The sequence below is a fragment of the Balaenoptera physalus genome (genome assembly GCF_965194825.1).
Source record: "Balaenoptera physalus genome assembly, chromosome: 17".
In the NCBI taxonomy this organism is placed as follows: Eukaryota; Metazoa; Chordata; class Mammalia; order Artiodactyla; family Balaenopteridae; genus Balaenoptera; species Balaenoptera physalus.
In genome coordinates, this window is record NC_138895.1 from 45,207,664 (window position 1) to 45,219,736 (window position 12,073).

At 34.8% G+C, this 12,073-nt stretch overlaps 1 pseudogene across 1 annotated transcript in view; it reads right to left on the bottom strand.

The window, feature by feature from the left end:
• Positions 1-463: 463 nt before the first annotated feature.
• LOC309646739 (protein Z-dependent protease inhibitor-like) overlaps positions 464-12,073 on the bottom strand; it is a 28,308-nt pseudogene continuing 16,698 nt past the window's right edge. Inside the window, exons 3-4 of the transcript in view lie at positions 2,195-2,669; positions 464-1,611 (exon numbers count right to left, since the gene is read on the bottom strand). The product of the transcript in view is annotated as a protein Z-dependent protease inhibitor-like (transcript). The remainder of the gene's footprint in view (positions 1,612-2,194; positions 2,670-12,073) is intronic.

Below are 12,073 nucleotides of genomic sequence, written 5' to 3' on the forward strand. Positions count from 1 at the left end.
ACCAAAATGTTCATTGCAGCTCTATTTACAATAGCCAGGACATGGAAGCAACCTAAGTGCCCATCAACAGACAAATGGATAAAGAAGATGTGGCACATATATACAATGGAATATTACTCAGCCATAAAAAGAAATGAAATTGAGCTATTTGTAGTGAGGTGGATGGACCTAGAGTCTGTCCTACAGAGTGAAGTAAGTCAGAAAGAGAAAAACAAATACCGTATGCTAACACATATATATGGAATCTAAAAAAAAAAAAAAAAACGGTCATGAAGAACCTAGGGGCAAGATGAGAATAAAGATGCAGACCTACTAGAAAATGGACTTGAGGATACGGGGAGGGGGAATGGTAAGCTGGGACAAAGTGAGAGAGTTGCATGGACATATATACACTACGAAACGTTAAAATAGATAACTAGTGGGAAGCAGCCGCATAGCACAGGGAGATCAGCTCGGTGCTTTGTGACCACCTAGAGGGGTGGGATTTGGAGGGTGGGAGGGAGGGAGATGCAAGAGGGCAGAGATATGGGGACATATGTATATATATAACTGATTCACTTTGTTATAAAGCAGAAACTAACACAGCATTGTAAAGCAATTATACTCCAATAAAGATGTTAAAAAAGAAAAAAAAAGAAGGGGTGTTGACCTACATTAGATCAACAAAATGTGGGTGAAGTTTTCTTGGGGGAAATAAGTTCTCCTCTGATGTACGGATGCAAACCCTAGAACCACTGCAGTTCTTGCTACCACAATGGAAAGCAAACTGAAAATGCTGCTAATATCACAGGAGGAAGAACAGCAAGGCCAAAAGGCCTGTCCTTGAGGACATCATAGAGCAGTTGGAGCAAACCAGTACTAAGGTTTGTCCTGCCTCTGAGACCAATAAATCGCCTTCATTTGAGTTGCTCGTTCTGATAGAGTCCTAATAGATACAAGATCACAATAGGTATTTTTATTAAAGTAACTGAACAAGGCCATTATTAGTAATTACTATTCCTGTATAATGATTCCTTATATGAAAAGAGGAAAGTAAGGCAAAATTTAAAAAAATTAGAACCTTGTCACCACACTTGTCTCTTCTCACTAATCCTTAGTTTCTATATATGATTCTCGCTTTTTCCCCTCCTTTTACTTTATTTTTTTCTCCTTAAAAGTTTGAATTTAATACGCAGATTTATCTCAGAACGACTCAAACTAGCATTTGAGGACAAGGGGGGACACTCTCTCTTTTCAACACCCAGTGCCACTGTCCTGTGTAGGTTCAAACACCTTGCATTCAACATTTGCTATAGTTCTAAATACTCACGCATGTCATAGGTCACAGGAGAGTTGGATTCACCATCCTGCCCAGAAATAGCAGCATTCTAGAGGTTTCTTCACAGATCATGAAATGAAATGGTCGGTCCACTTTGATGATGGGAGGCATGGAATAAGCAGTGATTTCTGACAGGTTTCCCGCCACTGCTTCAGTTCCTTACTAACCTCAATCATTGCTCTTTGTAAAACCTTGGTTATTTTAATATTTCTCGCAGTAACTGAGAGTTCACTCAGGTCAGCCCACGGTGAGAAGATTCTGCTGATTCCCATCTCCTTCAGCAGTTCATGTACCTCATCCTTTTTTAGAAGATAAAGACTCTTTTTTAAAATTTTATATATATATATATTTATTTATTTGGTTGCACTGGGTCTTAGTTGTGGCAGGCGGGCTCCTTAGTTGCAGCTCGCTGGCTCCTTAGTTGTGGCATGCGAACTCTTAGTTGCTGCAGGCGGGATCTAATTCCCTGACCAGGGATTGAACCCGGGAACCTGCATTGGGAGCACGGAATCTTAACCACTGTGCCACCAGGGAAGTCCCTAAAGACTTTTTATGATCATAAATTCAATACAATTGTCAGATATTATTAAGAATACTTAATAGTATCCACTGTTAAATTATTCTCTCAAATATGTCATATTTCACTCTAGTTTGTTTGAATCATGGTCTAGATAAAGATGACACATTGCAAATGGCAGATATATTTCTTAAGGCTTTTTCAATACGTAGACCACTCCCACTTCCTTTTTTCCCTTATAACTAATTTGTCAAAGAAATGGAATATTTTTCTCTTGCAAATTATTCCCCACCACCTGGATTGTGCTGATCGCCTTTCCATGCTGTGTTTTACATATTCCTCAGTCCCTGTAGATGTACCTCATACTTCTGATCTAATTTGAACTTTGGAAAGAAAACTTCCGTTTTTCTGGTTTTCATGTTTTTGAGCTGTGTGTCCACCGGGTCTGTGGTCAGGTAGTCTTCAAGGGCAAGATGGTCACCTATCTTCTCCATGAGGACCACCAGCATGGTGGCATTTCCTCAGTAAGGCAGTTTGAGGATGTGGCAACGAAAATTCTTATCAACTGTGGAGGCAAACTTGCCTGCCCAGTACATCATGGGCACCTTGACTTCTTTGTACTTGTCCAAGTGGAAAATTTTCACCTTGATGAGAACAGGGTCAAAAGGGGTCAGTCACTTCCCTCTTGGAGAATTTGAAGAAGGTCTCTTTGACACCAAAGTCCTCGTGGATGAGGGCAAAGCTCCCCTGGGCCAGGCCCAGCTCCCAGTTGTGGGAGAGGCTGTCTCTGAGATGCTTCCTCAGAGACCATATACCTCTGTTCTCTGCACTCACCTAGTTAATTCTGCATTGGAATATCTAACATGGCTCTGTGGGTGAGTTTATAATTAAAATCCCTGGTGCTGTACATCCCCATAATCCTGGCCATAGTTTGTTTCTTAGTCCTTTCCTCTTCTACCTAGAATAAACTTCTCTTCTAGCTAGAATAAACTTCTAGAAGGCTAGAGGGAGTGAAGAAAGGCTTAGTGAGTCTTCCCTAAAGAAAGACATAGTTTTTCCCCAATAAAAAAACTAATAGTTCTACTAGCTAATAGTTGTTAAAGTAAAAACAAAACAAAACCATAAAGGTACTGTGATTAAATCAGTGGAAAAAATTGGGTTTAATAAAAGTAAATATGATTTTTTAACTGCAATACCTTTCAAACATTTAAGATGCAAAACATTTTATTAGTTAGGATAAATACCTAAAGTGTTGTAATAGGAAAAAATACTGAAATCTCAGTGGCTTAACATTATAAGATATATTTCTGGCTCATGACGTGGTCCAACAGTAGAGCTCTTGATTAGGTGGCTGCCTCCAAAAGGTAATTCATAAAGCCACTCACTGTCCATCAATTTCATCATCCTCAACTAAGAGGTCCTCAAATCACCCCAGATTTATTCCATTCCAGACATTTGGAAGGAGCAAAGAGCAAGGAAGATGGTGCATGGGAGGTTTTATGGGCCAATCCAGAGAGTAGAACACATGACTTCTACCCAGAAAGCACATCCCATTGTCTGGAACCCAGCACATGGCCACACCTAACTGCAAATGAATGCTGGGAAATGTGATCTGGAGAACAAGGAGATGGATTTTCATGAATATGCAATAGTCTCTGCCATACACATGTTTTAACCCTTTAAGAGAGACCTATGGTATAAAGCTTTTCTCAAACTTACTTATCTAAAGAACTCCCTCCCACTCATCACTCTAGCATCTATCCACTTAAGTATTCCATGGAACACACTTAGAGAAATACTTATGTTATGTTCCCTTGGATCCTCCTCTGAAAGAGTTGCTGCTGGGTTTCTTGCCTTCTAACCATGTTGTAGACACAGAAAAAGAAATGCTGCAGTTACAGATGTCTGTAGATCCTGACTCTTTGAGGATCATATTTTCAAATCAAAAGACGGTTTGTTTTCTTAGCTATTTTATACTTTATTTTCTGTTTCAAAAGACCTTACTTGTGTTATTTTCCTAGCTCTTAGAAGCAGAGTTTGACCCAACCAGCAACATTTCCCCCCATGCAGCTATGCCCCAGGAGGATTATAACTCCATTTAATTAGAAACTGTGAAGCTTCCATTGGCTTAATTGCCTTCCCTATATTTAAAATTGATAACTGACAAGGACCTACTGTATAGTACAGGGAACTCTGGTCAATATTATGTAATAATCTAAATGGGAAAAGAAGTTGAAAAAGAATAGATTCATGTATATGTATAGCTGAATCACTTTGCTGTACACCTGAAACCAACACAACATTGTTAATCAACTATACTCCAATATAAAATAAAAAGTTTAAAAAAATTGCCTTCCCTTCTCTCCCCGTGACCTCCCATAATTCCCAGTGCCTTCCAGAATCTTCCAGGGCCTTCTCTCTTTACTAGCGTTTCCTTTCCCATGACAGATGATTATTTCAAACTTTATTTATCTCTTCAATTAACAACTCATCACCATGAAGACAGAAATGACTGATAAGCTTCATATATTATTATTCTCTGTAGTATTTACATTTTAGCATGGGACAAAACATGAAAGGAGGATAATAATCTTCTAATGGTGGAATTTCAGGTACCAGTAACAGACACTGGAAAGATGTTTTGAGAAAGGCAGCATTGCTAGAGATTTCAGAACATACAGGTTAGGTAACTACCTGCTAGACTCATTTATGAAGTTAGTCCTTGACCAAAGGTGGCCTGGTATTTCTTCCAGGGAAGACAGATCAACCCTTAATTTGACACTCATGCCATTTCTCTGCACATATTGACTTTATTACAGGAGGTCAGAATTTTCTTCCTAGACAAATTTATGAGATGTTACTTCCCATTACAACGATTACAAAAAATTTGACAAGTTTAATTTCCTTACCTGTTTTATTCCACTTTGGCCTCAAAGCTAATTTATCAAAAGGTAGGAATATTCTTAGATTACTACCCTGAATAAAAATATGACCCCAGGTTTTCTCTTCTCTTTCCAATGCATCTATTCTAGATATTCAGATATATTTGTACCTGAATATTTGGGATATAACAGGAAATAAATTATTTCACATATCTAATGAATTGCCAATCAAAGTCTCCTTTTATCAATAAAAATGAATATTTTGGCAAATAAGCATTAAATTTTACATTGTCAAGTGGAGAAGTCACTTGTCATTCTGTAGACTCCATTTCAGTGGAGGAAGTTATTTTTTGGAAGTGTTTTCCTGTGGAGGGTTGCATTTGATTAATTTATTCCAGAAATTTTGCCAAGGAAAATTACAAAAGTGAGGTCAAAATTTGTACATGAATTTTTGGAAAGCAACATTTTATAAAAAGTTTTGGTTTATTTTAAAAAATGAAACAGAATTTTGATTTCATGATTGGCATACTCTGAGTAGAGTAAGTGAGAAAATTTTTTTTTTTTCATGTCTATACTACTTGATGCTGTATATGTTTATTTGAAGAAAAATTAAATTTGAGATCAAATTCAAGATAATTGATTTATAGTAAATATACACTTAAAAAAAAGATCAAATCATGTTTAACATATTATTTAATCTTAGAGAAAATGAGAGCTGTGGCAAAAAGATCGCTAATAGGTGGAGATTCAGATTATGCATTTTTCTATTTCTTGCCATTGTAAGAGCTATTTATTTTTAAATTGTATAATTTAAAAACTTAATTTACCCCCATATTTAGCAAATGGGTTTCATATCAGTTCAACTGGAAGTTTTCTTCCTATAGTTGCCTAGAGCTATTTATTTTTGAATACAGCTCCTGAGTAGTGAATTGCAAAAATAAAAAGAACAAACTTTTTCCATTTAATTCATGGACAATGGAAGCTTCAAACCCAGAAGTGACCATCACCATAGTGTATTGTGGTTTTATGGTTTTTTTTTTTTTTTACAAATTTATTTATTTTATTTATTTATTTTTGGCTGCATTGGGTCTTTGTTGCTGTGCACAGGCTTTCTCTAGTCTTCGTGAGCAGGGGCTACTCTTCATTGTGGTGCACGGGCTTCTCATTGCGGTGGCTTCTCTTGTTGCAGAGCACAGGGCTCTAGGCACATGGGCTTCAGTAGTTGTGGCTCGCGGGCTCAGTAGTTGTGGCTTATGGGCTCTAGAGCACAGGCTCAGTAGCTGTGGCACACGGGCTTAGCTGCTCTGTGGCATGTGGGATCTTCCCGGACCAGGGCTTGAACCCGTGCCCCCTGCACTAGCAGGCAGATTCTTAACCATTGCACCACCAGGGAAGCCCAATGTATTGTGGTTTTAATAGCAAAATATCTAGGATTCTGCAATCCGATTTTTAGGAAAAGCAGCAAGTGTCTATACTTTACTGTTGAATACCCTCCTCTTTCGTAATAACTCCAGCTATAGATTTTCAGTGAGTACACAGATCCATTCAAAAACCAGGGATGATAATCATAGAAGACTCATTATATTTTTAAAAATAACATGGATGCAAGACTTTTGGTAAATAATATCATTAAAAAAAATAATAAAACAAATTAAATTAGGCTCCCAATTTCCTGCCTGAATAACATTCTCTGTGCAGGTATACATGCATATAGCAACCTTGATGCCACCAGAATCTTGAATTTACATCTACTTTTCTATGTTTCACAGAACTTCTGTCCAGCATATAGATTACCTAACAACTGTCATGTTGGTGAGAGTTAGATTTTCCTACCATAATTTATTCATTTTTTAAAATGCCATGGCATCAAGAGTTAAAAGCTTACTGTGAAACCTATGAAAATACATTTGTTCATCTGGGCCCATGTTGACCCCTCTCTGCTTCCCTTGGACTCATCTGAATCTTGGTGAGCTTAAGGTGAGAGTGAGACACATCAATTCAACATAGAGTTGGGGTGTGCTGAAGGTTGCATAACTCTAATTAAAAAAAGCCACTGTGTTTTTATGGCAGGATTCTGGAGGGCTGCACTGATTCCCTGATGAATGTTGACAGGGCTATTAAAGCTGTGAAACATCGCTTGAATATGGCATTGAATGAAAAAACTAGCTTAGCTGTGCTGTTCTTGGGTGTTAGCTGATTAAACTAAGCCACAGGGAAAACCATCTTCAGACTATGCATTCATTTTCTCAACTGTTTTGTTTGTTTCTCAGCAGCTATTTAACAAGGTTGGTTAGCTAGGTTTCTTTATAGTGGCCTTTAGATTCTATCTATGACATAAAGGGTGAACCATTATGTCCATGACTCCTTTTGTTGCCCCAAGACATCTAGTGTGCTGCACAAAAGAGACCCCCTCTCCTGCTTTTTTGAGCCATAACTTTGACTAGTGTGTGTGTGTTTATATTTCTGTAGAGGAAGGCTTGACTTTGGCCAAATCCACTTCAACTCTGATCCCACCCTTTATTTTCCATGGGTCTTTAACCTCTCTGAGACTCAGTTTTCCTCAGATATCAAGAGGGCATGATGATACTTTGCAAGTTTATTATGGGAATTAGAGATCATGTAAAGTGCCTAACATGATTCCTGGCATAGATTAGGCGCCCAATAAAAAGTAGCTCTTATTATTGTTATTGAAACAATCTAGTGAGAAAAAAATGTATGAGTTATTGCCTTTTTTGTTACATAGAGAAGAATTTGGGAGAGAGGAACAAAATGGTGTTTCCACAAATGGAAATGAAATGAAATCTCGACACTTGCTTGGAACTAAATTTTAGGCCTTTGGTGAGAATTGGCATACCTCTTTGAAGAGTTAATTTAGGTAGATTTAAGTAATTTGACTTTTATAGTACTTTTGAAAAAATTCCTAAGGGAAGTTGGATGAGATTCTTTCAGTAATTACACAAAATGGGTGAGTATCTGGGAGATATTTAAACCGAGAATAGATAATATGAAAATGAGAACACATCGCAATAGGTGAGATGTAGGTTAGAGCTAAAGCATCACATGACTTTTCTAATGAGGTGTTGAAATACCAAATTGGAAACTGAGAGAGACTCCAAATATTCTATTCTGATATTTTACATCTGCAAGTGGGAGTGTAATTTGCTGGTAGATAATAAGATTCTTAAAAACTTTAAGCTTCTAAATCAGCAATTTCATTTCCATTTCTCCATTCTAAGAGAAAATACAAAATTCAGAAAATTGCTCTAGGCATAAAGATGTTCATGATAGCATTAGCTATATAAAAATGTGGAAACAATTTAAATGTCTGAAAATATGGAAATGATTAAAACAATTAGGCTAAATATCATGTATATAAGTATTGTATAAGCAAGCTATTGTGAGAAGTTTAATGGGGAAATGTTTCTACAAAGGGAAAAATATATAAGATTATATATAAATTATTATTTTAACTATATAACACAGTTATTGAAAAAAACACTGGAAGGAAATATTTATTTGAACCATGTAAAGTTAGTTTTGACCTATAGAAGGACTATTTTGAATGGTTTAACCTAATACATGAATATTTTGGGGAAGTGGTAAAATTTTCAACAATATTCTCTTTCTATGAAGTTTTTGTAATTCTCTGTTTTACAGAAACATATTTTTATTATAAGGAATTTTTAATAGAAAATGACTTAGTCATCTAAAAAAGGAACTGTTCTAATTTAGGCAAAATTTTAAAAGAATAAATTAGGTTTCCATTTCTGGAAGTTTTACAAACTTGATATTCTGCAAAGCCTTACACTACAGAATAATCCCAGATACTATATAAAGTGTTTGGAAAAACTATTCATTACATGGTTGAGCTGGCAACAGAGTAAGGAAATTCCCAGCACTCAAACATGAAACAAAAGCATAAATCCTGGGAGAAAAGTCCATTACTGCTTTCTGGGCACCTGTGGATTTCTGGTGATCCAGAGATTATGTTTTAATGGCCTCATAGGTAGCAGGGAACAAATATTGGTGTCCATATAATGTAAGGAGTCACATAAAACACCTGCATGTGAAGCCAAGACCTTACCTAACAAAAAGGGCCACATCTTCAGTGAACAGTGAACTAGAGGTAAATCCTAATTTACATGGGAAATTTGCTTATTTTATCTTAAAACAAAATTATTAGAAAATAATAGGTTTAAAGGTGGATTCCATAAGCAGGTATAAATCTTATGTGGGTGAAAGAACTCTCAACTTCATGCCTCTAAGAATTCATTCAGATAAAAGTATATCAGATAAACAACTCAACAGTTAAACATTACAAAACAGATGTGGGAACAAGAAACATGGCTGAGAATCAGCAGAAATACCCAATAGTTGAAACAAATAAACAAATATCAAACATACAAAGACTTATGATATTCAAATATTCAAATATATAATAGAAAAAGAGCATATTTTATAAGTTTAAAGGAACATAAAACAGTACTGAAAGTATGAGTTTAGAGACTCTCAGTGATGATAAGACACATTTGAAGAAGAAATTATAGACTTGAAAAGCATACTTGAAATAAACTCAGTTAGTTTTAAAAGCAGATTCCATACAACTCAAGAGAAGGACTGAATTATAGGATGACCCTACAGAAATGACCAGATGCATACCAATGTCAAAGATACGGTAACCATGAAGGAGACATCAAAAATCATGGATCATAAAATGAAAGCAAATATCCAACATACATGTAATCAGGGTTACAGAAGGAGTGGCCATGAAAATGAAAAATGGATAATATTCTAAGAGATAACAGTGAAAATTTTCCAAAACTGATAAAAGACACACATCCTATGATTTAGGAATCACTAAGTTCCAAGCAGGAAAGATGCAAACATTATATCTATTTCTATATCTATATATCTAGTTACATTGCAGTGAAGCTGCAAAATAACAAAGGAAAAGAAATTTAATGAGTAGTCAGAGAGAAAAAGCAGATTAGAAACAAATAACAATTAAAGACAAAAATGAAAAATAACATATAGTGTTATACTGTTTTCAAAGTCTGAGAGAAAATAAATGTAAACACACAGCAAAACTGTCTTTTAAGAATGTGAGTATAATGAAGACATTCTTGGAAAACAAAAAACTGTTTACCATCAAATATGGTGTTTATTACCATCAGTAGAGTAACTACTGAAGAATACACTTCAAGAAGAATGAAAATGATCCCAGAGGGAAGGTCTGAGAAGGAAGAAAGAGAAGATAGTGAAGAAAGGCGTGAACATGTGGGTAAATCTAGATAAATATTTATTGTATAAAACAATATTTAAAACAACAATGACAATAATAATGTTTCATTTGTGGAATACGAAAACAATTTTGAATACAAGTAAAATATTTCCTGATAATAGCATGTAAGTTGGAACAACTAACATTAAAGCATTTTAGACTTTAATATGTTTATATGTTAAAATTTCTAAACAGCTACTGAAATAATAGAAATACAGTGTAAACTTCCAAATGAATAAAGGTTAAAAAAAGAAAAATAACAAAAACCTTAAGCAATCCAAAAGATGACAATGAAAAATATAAACAAAAAAATCAGGGCAAATAAAAGGGCAAAAGTAAGGTGGTAAAGAGAAATTCAATACATCAACAATCTCAGTAAATATCAATGAACTAAACTTTTCAGTTAGAAGGTTAAGTTTGTCTGACTGTGTTAAAAAAAGATCTAACTCCATGTTGTTTATAAGAGACTTGACCAAAATATAAGGATATAAAAATTGAAAGTAAAATGCTGGAAGAAGATATACCAGAAAAAAATAATGAAAAGTAAATTGGTGTGGTTATGGGAACTTCAGACAAAACAAGACTTTAAGACAAGAATCACTACTAGAAATAAAAATATCCACTATATAATGGTAAAAGGTTGAATTCCCTTGGAATAACAGTTCAAAACACCCATGCACATAATTACATACCTTCAAAACATGTGAAGTAAATACTAAAAACTATAAGAAAAAGAGAAAAATCCACCATTATTATAACCAATATGAAAACAATTCTCAGCAATTGATAAATCAAGCAGAACAATCAATAACTTAGAATAAAGGACATTTGCCCACCACTATCAACAAACTTGATATATTGACTCCCACACCAAACAATTAGAGAAAACCATTCTTTTCAAGCATTCATTGAACATTTATGAAAACTAAAGAGAATTTAGACTCATCAAATTTTAGAGAATTCTTATCATGCAGACTATGTTCTGTGATAACAATGCAATTAAGTTAGAAATATTTTACAGAAAGATTACTAAACCACAGCATACATTTGAAAATGTAAAGGCTAAATAACTCATGGGTCAAATAAAGATCATAATGAAATTTGGGAAATACTTATAATTGATTGAAAATGAAAATATTACATATTAAGTTTTTGGAATGCAGATAAAGCAGTACTTAAATATTTGTATTAGAAAAGAATGATTGAAGATTAATAAGCTAACACTACAACTCAAAAATTAAATTAAAAATAGCAACAGAGAGACAAAGGGCATTACATAATTATGACAATCCAACAAGAGAATATAACACTTGTAAACATTTATGCACCCAACATAGGAGCACCTAAATATATAGAGCAAATATTAACAGAAATAAAAAAGATAAATTGACAGTAATAGTGGAGACTTTAATATCCCACTTATGGTAATGGATCCAGACAGAAAATCACTAAGAAAACACTGGCCTTAAGTGCCATATTAGACTAGATAGACTTAATAGATACATACAGAACATTCCATCCCCAACCAGCAGAATACACATTCTTTTCGAGTCCACAGGAAACATTCTCCAGAAGAGATCACAAGTTAGGCCACAAAACAAGTCTCAGTAAATTGAAGAAGACTGAAATCACATCAAGAATCTTTTCCAATTACAATGGTAGAAACTAGAAATCAACTACAAAAAGAAAACTGGATGAAATAAAAATATGTGGAGTCTAAACAATATGCTACTAGACAATTAATGGTCAATGAAGAAATCAGGAGGAAATTAAAATAACTTTGAAACAAACAAGAAGAGAAAATATACCCTTCCAAAACCTATGGGATGCAGCAAAAGCAGTTCTAAGAGGGAAGTTTATAGCAATACAGGCTGACCTCAAGAAGCATGAAAAATCTCAAAAAATCTAACCTTACCCCTAAGGGGACTAGAAAAAAAAAGAATAAACAAATCCCAAAGTTAGCAGAAGGAAGGAAATAAAAAAGGTCAGAGTGGAAATAAAAAACAGAGGCTAAAAAAACTAGAAAAGATCAATAGAACTAAAAGCTTGTTCTTTGAAAAGATAAGCAAAATTTT